We start from the raw sequence: 10199 nt of genomic DNA on the forward strand, positions 1-10199 counted from the left end.
CTATCCGTTGCATTTTACCAAAAAAATATAAGGGTAACTACAACCAAATTGTACTTATTCTTCGATGCTATATTTAATAAAGCCATTAATCATGGAAAATTATACGAGTTGGAACATGAGACTACAATTATCTTATGTCAATTAGATATGTATTCCCCTCCATCATTTTATGACATTATGGTTCACTTAATTGTTCATATATTCAGAAAGATTATATTTGTTATAGTTTATTTAAGGTAGATGTATTCAGTAGAGCGATACATGAAGATATTTAAAGGATATACGAATAATCATCATCGTCCAGAAGCTTCGATCATTGAACGATACATTACAAAAGAAGCTATTGAATTTTGTTTAAACTATTTGTCAAAAACACTATCTGTAGGAAATCCCGAGTCTCGTCATGATGGAAGATACGGGGGTAGAGGTACTCAAGGTTTAAATATTAAGACAATGTAATGAGAGTAGTTCTTCAAGCACATTAGTATAGCTGAAAAACTTTTATGAATTTCAACCTTAGTTGTTCGCTCACAAATGATTTATGAAGGAAAATTTCCTCCGAATGAGTGAAAAAATGATGTTGATAAAGCGTAAAAAAACTTTCACCAATTGATTTAATGAAAGAGTTTATAAAGATAATAGTGTATCCGAAACAATTAAATGACTGTTATATATGCGTAAGTTTAATGTAATAATTTTGAGGGAATACGACATTACTTAATTTTTATTAAATACAAAATCAAAGGATGATCGTAGTACCATGCAAAATAGTTGGATTGTCGTTGAAGATAAGTCCATGTACTTCTCTAGTTCCAAAGATAAAAATCATGTACTGGCATCTAGAGCATACTTTGGGGCCATTGATGATTTTTTGGAGATTGATTATGTTATTTTTAAAGTGTCTTTATTTAAGTAAGTGTGGATTAACCATAACACTGATGTAGAAACCGATGAATTACGATTTACACAGGTTGATTTTCGAAAGGAAACTTATATGAATGAACAATTCATCATAGCATCCCAAGCAAACCAAATTTTTTATGTCACCGGTCCTTCTAATAATAGATGGTCAATTGTTCTACAAACAAAACATATTGCTGATAGTGATGAAAATAATTTTTTTAATTTTGAGACCCGTTCTTTCGCAACATATGTGTGTCTTTCATCTGAAGAAAATGGTTCAAATGATGTGTATGTTACACGTGCTTAAAGACCGTTACATAATTCACATAAGAAAACTTTTGGATGACCATTCAAGAATTAACATTTTGGTTTTTACTTTTTTTAGTTATTTATTTGTTGTAATTATGTTGTAAAAAGAGAATGTTTGTGCCAGTATGACTTTGCAATTGGTATACATAATGAATATTTTTGATACATAAGAATTTTTTTTCTTTTTAGAAATGGACAATTTAGATTATATTAAAATAATACAGGTTAAAACGAAAATATAGAAGAAAAAAAGGTTTTTTTCCCTCGGTTATGTTTTTAAATTGAGGTAGTAAACTAATTTTATTACCTCGTTAATCAATATAACAGAGGGAAAAGTAGTGCGCGCTACCCGATTATGAAAATACAAAAAATATTGTTGTTGGGGATTGAACTATGATCATTATAACGGTCACATCGGTGTAAAAACAACTGAGGGGAAAACTGACATACTTCTTATGATGTCCTTTGTTACCTTGCGTAATAAATCAAGGTTAACCCAAATTCTAAGCGAGGGAAAATGAGTTTTTTTTTGTAGTAGTGAAAAGAGTAAAAATAATAATTTTAGATAAATTTCAACAAAGTAGTTTTTATAAATTTTAAAAATAAACTATATTATTAAAAAAAATTATTATAAAAATAAACTAATTTTATAGATGAGTGAACATCCCTTGATTAAAAAGATATTTGTGGATAGAATTGAACGAATTTTATTTTATTTTATTAAAAAAAATTAAATGATTGTTAATAGACTAATAGAATGTTTTGATTCATTACATAACGATTTAATTCATATCAATCAAATCCGTCAATTTTATCATCCCTAATTTGAATATTGGATATGAGAATCGACTTCTAATTCCTTAAAATTCTATATAGAACATCTTGTTCTGAATATTTTCAATTCTTTAGTTTATGATTCTATAGTAGTAAATTCTCTACAGTCGATTCTTTTGACGGCCTTTAGTTATGAATTTAAATTTTTTGTGATAGTATCAACTCTACACTCTACATTCACTAGGAAATTGTACAAATGTGAGTAATACTAAAATATTATGTTGTCTAAAATTGTCTCTTGCGATTTAGAACTGGCCACAAATAACATCAAATATTGGTGACCTTCCATGAATATACGTGATTGTGATAAATGACTCTTGCTTCACAGAAATAGCCACAGGATTAGATCAATGGCTCTAGCTTCTCAGAAGTAGCCACAGGATGACATCAACCGGTGACCCCCTACTTTGATCTAATATTGATATTTTGTGATAGACGCACTTAGGAAGCATTACATTTGGGAAACCGCAACCAGAAACGGTTATGGGGTGTATTACACCTACTGTTAGGAAAAATATCTAGCAGCTTTCAACACAAGCTCCATTTTGAATGAATCCCTATGATTTTATTTCAACATGTGTTGTATCTAAAAAAAAGTTTTTTTTCATTTAAAAGCATACAAGAACTTTATAGAACCCACTGCATATTATACATCTTAGCCAAATGAACAAGGCATGATATATACTTTAAACAGATATGTTCACATGTGTTCACCTTTGGTTTAAACTCTAGAGAATCCCTTCTTATCTGGTAACATGAGACATGACTTTGCGAAAATTGACATCTCCTTCTCCATTATAACATAAAAGTATATTTAAGGGGTAAGCGGATGAGAAAAAACTAATTAATTGATAATTCAAATCAAATCAAAACGAATAAAAAATAGTATATTTTTAGTCTGGTTCAAAAACCGAACCAAACCGATAAAAATCAAAGTGATTTGATTTGATTTTCGGTTTTAATATTTAGAAACCGCTAAACCGATTAATCGAATCAATGTCTATAGTTATCATTCTTCGTGTTTCAAGTTCTCTTATTAATTTTTATTTCTTTTTTATATATATTTTACTTCTTCTTCAACAAGACTTTTAACTTTATTACAAAATTGTTTTGATGTGTATTTGGGGTGTAAAGTATGTTAATTTATGTATAGGGAAATTTTTTGTCGTTTATTTTTATGTTTTATTTTCTAGCTTTGTATGGATTAAATTTTAAAAAACATAGTATGAAATATATGAAAATTATTATATGAAATTTATTATTTACAAAAATAATAGTAAAAAACATATTGAAAAAAATATAGCGGAAAATACTAAAATCAATATAATATTTGAAAAAAAGAGCGATGTAAATCGTTCAACTGAACCAAATCAATCCAACTAAAACGGTTAGTTTGATTCAGTTTTATTTTTGAAAAATATAAAATCTGAGCCAAACCAAACCGGTAAAGATATTATCGATTCAGACTTTTTTTGACAAAAAATCAGTCTAAACCAAATCGATTATACCCCTAACTATATGCTTTGGTTCTGGATTTGTCCAACTGTCTAAGAAGAGGGCGGTGTTATTTGACTAGGCATTTTTTTTATCCAGCGTGTGTTTTCAAGTTCTTCGAAGATGTTACTCCTAAATGATTTTCAAAATTTAGAAATAACAAAAATTATATTGGAACGTTTGTCGCTAACCATTGTCTAAGAGTTAAGAATTTGAAGTTTAATCCAATCCTTAAATCGAAAGACGAGAGCCTTCATGAATCTCAAGAAAAATCAAGAAAGAAGAAAATCGTAGAGAAATTGAAGAACTAGTTCAATTACTTCAAGATAAAGGAAGAATCCCAAAAATCAAAGAATTATCAACTTCATAAAAATCCTGCCAAACAACTCCAATAGCCTCCTTTTAAAGAACATATTCAATAGTTGAACAATTCTCAGAAGATTCATTATCGAATGAAAGAAATTTGTGTGTAAGAAATTATGAAGAAGAAGTATCTTCAAGTGGATTCTTTGAAAGAAGAATAGGTGGAGAGACATCAACCTCGGGGAAAATGTAGAAAAACCTTCTTCCAATAAAGAAGATGAAGTTTGCTTAAAGGCATCTTACAAAAAATGTTTAGAATTAGTGTTTATTTGGTTAAAAGGAGTGATAAACTTAGAAAATACAACCCATATCTTAAGGAATATTTAAGACCTCTTAAAGAAAATAATAAATCATTCAAGATAGAAATAACTAAAATTAACAACTCAAGAAAAACTTGTGAGACTTGTGTCTCCCTAAAAAACGAAGCATTTGAATTGCATGAAATCTTAGGTAAGTTTACCCAAGGGAAAGAAAAACTTGACTTGATCCTATCAATTCAAATGCCTTCCTTAAATAAGAATGGAATATGATTAAAAAATGATAGAAATCCTAGTAAAGGTGTAGATCACAAGAAAAAGAATCGTTCAATTTATAAATGCACACACTGCAAAAGATTTGGCCATTGAGAGCCTTTTTATTTTGACAAATTGAAAAGGTCTAAAAGTAACAACACTAGACCTTATGAAAAACCTAATGCACCTGGATCCAAGATAACTTGGGCATCAAAGGTAAAACCTTAGTGTTTTGCAAGTATGCTTTGCAGCTCGAAGCTTTAATGACTATTAATTGAGTTATACAAAGCAAAAATTATACTTCAAAGTATGTAGTATTTATGAAGTCTCTAATCAAAGAATATGAGTTGATGATGAATGTCAACGACAATGATCAAACAAATACGATTTTAGAATATCTAAAAATTTATGATCCTTAGTGATCAACTAACCTCATAGTAAGTTGGATGGATATCTCTGTGATGGATTTATCCATCTCGTTGTTTATCCCAACTCTCGCATACGATGATACATAGAGAAAAACACACCATAATATGAGTGGTGTTCCCTTTAAAGAGAAGTTTTATCAAAGGTTTTTCATAAAATAGATAGCACATTAATTTAAGGTTGAAATGATCGAAAAACTATGATTAATCCTTTAAAATGGTGAATTTAATATTGTTCATCTATTTTTTTTACTAACGAAAAAGATGGGTTTCTGAGTGTTTTATAGAAAGAGGTGTAATAAGAATGAAATGGGGTGCAGAAAAGAAACAAAAATCCATCAAAAAGCCCTAAATGCACTAAGGAGGCTGACCAACCAAAACCCAATCCATTTGTAAATAAGGAAATTGATTGGTGAAGTGTGGCACATATATTTTCATATAAAATCCAAGCCAAAATTATGCTCATAGACAATCAAATATTCCAACATTGATGATGAACGCTCAAAATTCAAAAAGATATGATTAACCCATCGGTTGGAGTCATTAGCCAATCAATTAGATAACCCAACTTGAAGTTATTTCGTCTTGATTTTTAATTAGCACAATATCCATTCATTGATTTTATAGAAATACACTATCAAAACATAAAAGACACATTACAAATAAGTATTCATCTCTCATTCTCATGTATTGCATATTTTTCTTTTAAGTATGTAAGTGTGATATCATTCTCATAAAATCACCATGAATCCTAGAAGGCTAAACTTTTCCTAAACCCCCTCTTTGATTCCTTCACCACTATCATACCCTGATTTTGGCCTTGAAAGTTTTTCCCATCAATCATTCATTTGCTTTTCTCCTCATGACCATTTCACCTGGTCATAAATCCATCCATCGGCTTGTTTTGTTTAGACTTGTCATCATCTGCTTTTCCATAAATCTTTGGGCCTTGCCATTTGTCTTGGTATAAGATATTCAACTCCCTTAGTCAAGCAGGACCTGGAGTCCATTATCACCCAATAAGAATCGGTTAGAATCTCAGGTTTTGTCTAAATTCAATCCGTGTTTTGTCTCCCTCATAAGACGCCATTAGCCCTTCGTACGAGTTTGTCATTTATGTGGTCATTCACATTCCCTTGTCGTGTTCCTAATCCTCACTCATTTCTATTGAGTTTCTATGCCAAATACCAACGTTACATTCATTCAATCATTCATACTCATTTTTCATTTATTCGAGATTCGAAAATTCCGTACATATTTCTCCATTCATGTTAATATTTCTTCATTCACATTCATATTCACCATTCAAAATTTCCACATTTTATTTTCAGTTTTTCATTAATATTTCTTCATCCCCTTTTTGGAAAACTTCCATTCGTATACGTGTTTGCTCCTGTTTTGAATACTTCATTCATTTTTTTTTATGTATACATCCATTCATTCACAACCATCCATTTACATGGCATATGATTAATTCATCATACATAAGGTCTCTAAGATACAAAGAAAGTTTCGTCTTGCCACAAGAAATACCGATTTTCATTCGCATTAAATTACAAATCATAAGATTGTCCAAAACATACATAATTTTCAAATTGACACTTGAATTTTATTACAAGAAGAGAGATACCGACTTCGCCTACATTGAACTGCATAAGCATGAGAAAGAGTTCCCAATACTATTAATCATGTTACACAAGAATAACCAGAAAAAAGATAAGACCCATTCAAACACCAGAAGCACAGCATGGCATCCAAAATGTTATGAACAACTAGGTTGTAGTAGCTGCTCATCAAGATGGTTACAATTCAAGAAATTGACTTAATAAATTTCCTGGGAATCAAGAAATTGACACAGTGGGACCTGTTCATCAAGATGCACCACTTGATCCAGAAATATTGAGGCGGGAGGAGGCAGTTATGAAAGCACAGGCTACTTGCAGAGGTTATTTGGCTCGAGGAGCATTTAGAGCCTTAAAGGCATAATAAGGTTACAAGCACTTATCCGTGGGCACTTGGTTAGAAGACAAGTTGTTGTTACATTATGCTGTATGTATGGAATTGTCAAATTACAAGGACATGTTCGTGGACAAAGAGTTAGACAGTCTGATGTTGGTTTTGAAATTCATGAGAAGTGCAATCCATTAAGACTTCAGGATGACAAACCTGTCAAGTCAGTTGCTATATCTGATAAAATTCTGAAGCTGTCAGCAAATAATTTCATCCGAAAGCTTATTGCTTCTTCTACTACAATAATGGCCATGCGTTTGCAATATGTCCGCGGTGATCCAAATTCAGTCTTAAGTTGGTTGGAGCGCTGGTTCGCATCTCGTTTTTGGAGGCCAATTCCCCAACCCAAGAAAATCTGGGATACTAAGTTTCAGAAAAAGCAGGGTAATATTGCAACTGGAGATGCTCATACAAGCAAGTCAAAACGGACCCACAGGAAGCTTTCTACTGCAAATTTTGACCAAGACCCAGCACAAGCTAATCCTGAATTTGAAAAACCAAAACAAAATGTAAGGAAATTTCCAAGCCAACCCTTATGCTCACAAGCTCGACGTTTTCTCCTGCAAGCATCAACAATATAGTCACGGATTAATACAATCCCATTCCAATAATTCAGAAGCGCCACATTCCATTTTTTCAAGTGTCTCAAGAAATTTACAGCAGTGATTTACCTGTTACCCACATTAAAGGGGTTAGGATAAGGTATTGAAGGAGGGACCACAAGGAGAAGAGGACAAAAATTCCCAAGCATCTTCCGTACGAATGTGTTCCACCACTCAAAAGAAGTTAACAACAACAAAAAAAGGAATGAATAGTGATATATAAGGGGAATTTGAAAGGAAGAAAAACCCTAATAATTTTTCAACGGCGAAAATGGCAAATCAACAAAATCAAAAGAAAGGGAGGAAAGTTTAGAGAACAAGAGGCGGCGTGTTCCTCAAAAGATCCAAGAACTTCACCTTGACGCCGTTTAGACGAAGCCGATATCGAAAGAAAAGTCGGCGAGCGAATGCACTTGGAAGGAATCGACGAGAGAGAAAGCATTTGAAGAAGATGATCCAACATCGCCATTTCAATCGCCGGTGACCTCTTTGTGAATAGGTAAACTTCGTTTTTATCCCGGTTTGGACCCTTCTTACCGTTCGTTTCTTTGGAATCCCACTTCATCATGGTTTATGTATTTTGGATTTACTTTGGTTTTTCCCTTACGTATGATTGCTTTCGTTCTCTCCATGACCGTCCGCTTTTGCTTGAGGAAAGAATACGCTTTCTGTGGTTATTTGTTTGTTTCCCTTTAAAAAAAATATACCTTTTAATTGATGCTTAATACAGTAAAAGGCCATTTGTTGGAAGTTGGATACGTGCCATTAAAAGCAGTTATGGCTTTTCATTTCCGCAACCTTTCCATAAATACTGCCAGCTTATGCTAGGATTAGCATCCTCTGTTCTTCCACCCAACAGCCACGCGGCTAGGGTTTTGCTTACTATTCCCAGTGCATCCTCGTTTGGGCCAGGCTGGAGTGGGTCTCGTGTGACCCGAACCCAAACAGTCCAAGAGACTGTTGGGTGTTCATTCGACCCAAGCCCATGTGTAGGTTCGTGGGCCTTAGTTTCTCATAACTCCTACGACCCATTGTGTACTTTTAGTTAGTTTTATTTATTTTTTTATTTTTATTCTTTCTTTGTTTATATATTTGGTCGCCGATAGCCTAACAGTTGGCCGTCTGTGGCCGGGTGGAGGGGAAGTTGTGCCAACTCCCCTTGAGTGGTGGGTTCGATACCCATGTGTTTCATATTTGGTTTTGTAATATTTTAATTTCTTTTTGCGTATTTCTTTTTAATCTTCCCATGTTCATGTTTTATTATAATTTCTCTGATACTCATTGTTTTTAATGTTTACCACTTTTATTTATTTTAATTGACAAAGCATCAATTTTAATTTATGGATTCAACTACTCTCATGTTTGTTTATCCATGATTATTTTATCGAGATAACAATGGAATTTCGCCGCGTTTCGGTTGGTCGCACATGATCATTAGACGTTGACATGATGCATAAACCGGTTTTGAGCACAGTGCTTAGTTGTAATTTCCCCACCTCCACACCCTTGTAAGTCGATTTCCTTTAAGCATCGTCGTCCACCTCACATAGCTTACTCTTGGGCTTTCTTACAACGAGACCGTCATATCGCACTTACATTCGTGCATTGTTTATGCGTTGATTGGGCCCGATTTAAATATTTCACTATCTTGAATTCCCATTCGACCAAATGTACCCCCATTCTCATGGCATGTAATAATTTTATCGCTTTTTATTTCTTTATTCGTTTGACTGTTTAGCTAGTTACTAATACAAGAATAAAATCAATGATCCGCTGTCGCACGCGGATCAAAACGAGTAGTTTTTCAAAAATGTAGTTTAACGACAAATTGACTCAAACATCCTTCTCAAGGATTCTTGTTTAATTAATCTACCGATAGAACAAAAAGGGGGGGGTTTGGTTGGTTTAGATTCGAAAAAGCGATTTTTAAAAGTGATTATAAAATAAGCTAACACGAATCAACCTACTGCATCATCTTCCGACTTATCATTGATTCTTATAAAATTCCAAATCCCTAACGGGTCTGCTCCTATTCGATTACAATTATCATTAACAAGCGTAAAGGAAATTATGCGAGTAATATTCCCAAATTCCGAATTAAGCAAACAGATTAAAAACTATTGCGAATTAAGCAGACACAACTTTAATGTTTACCACTTTTATTTATTTTAATTGACAAAGCATCAATTTTAATTTATGGATTCAACTACTCTCATGTTTGTTTATCCATGATTATTTTATCGAGATAACAATGGAATTTCGCCGCGTTTCGGTTGGTCGCACATGATCATTAGACGTTGACATGATGCATAAACCGGTTTTGAGCACAGTGCTTAGTTGTAATTTCCCCACCTCCACACCCTTGTAAGTCGATTTCCTTTAAGCATCGTCGTCCACCTCACATAGCTTACTCTTGGGCTTTCTTACAACGAGACCGTCATATCGCACTTACATTCGTGCATTGTTTATGCGTTGATTGGGCCCGATTTAAATATTTCACTATCTTGAATTCCCATTCGACCAAATGTACCCCCATTCTCATGGCATGTAATAATTTTATCGCTTTTTATTTCTTTATTCGTTTGACTGTTTAGCTAGTTACTAATACAAGAATAAAATCAATGATCCGCTGTCGCACGCGGATCAAAACGAGTAGTTTTTCAAAAATGTAGTTTAACGACAAATTGACTCAAACATCCTTCTCAAGGATTCTTGTTTAATTAATCTACCGATAGAACAAAAAGGGG

At 33.1% G+C, this 10199-nt stretch overlaps 1 pseudogene; it reads left to right on the forward strand.

Annotated features, from left to right (window-relative positions):
• Positions 1-6670: 6670 nt before the first annotated feature.
• Positions 6671-7431, forward strand: LOC127095763 (protein IQ-DOMAIN 31-like; annotated as a pseudogene).
• The last annotated feature ends 2768 nt before the right edge of the window (positions 7432-10199 follow it).

This window comes from Lathyrus oleraceus, chromosome 6 (assembly GCF_024323335.1).
Source record: "Lathyrus oleraceus cultivar Zhongwan6 chromosome 6, CAAS_Psat_ZW6_1.0, whole genome shotgun sequence".
Lineage (NCBI taxonomy): Eukaryota > Viridiplantae > Streptophyta > Magnoliopsida > Fabales > Fabaceae > Lathyrus > Lathyrus oleraceus.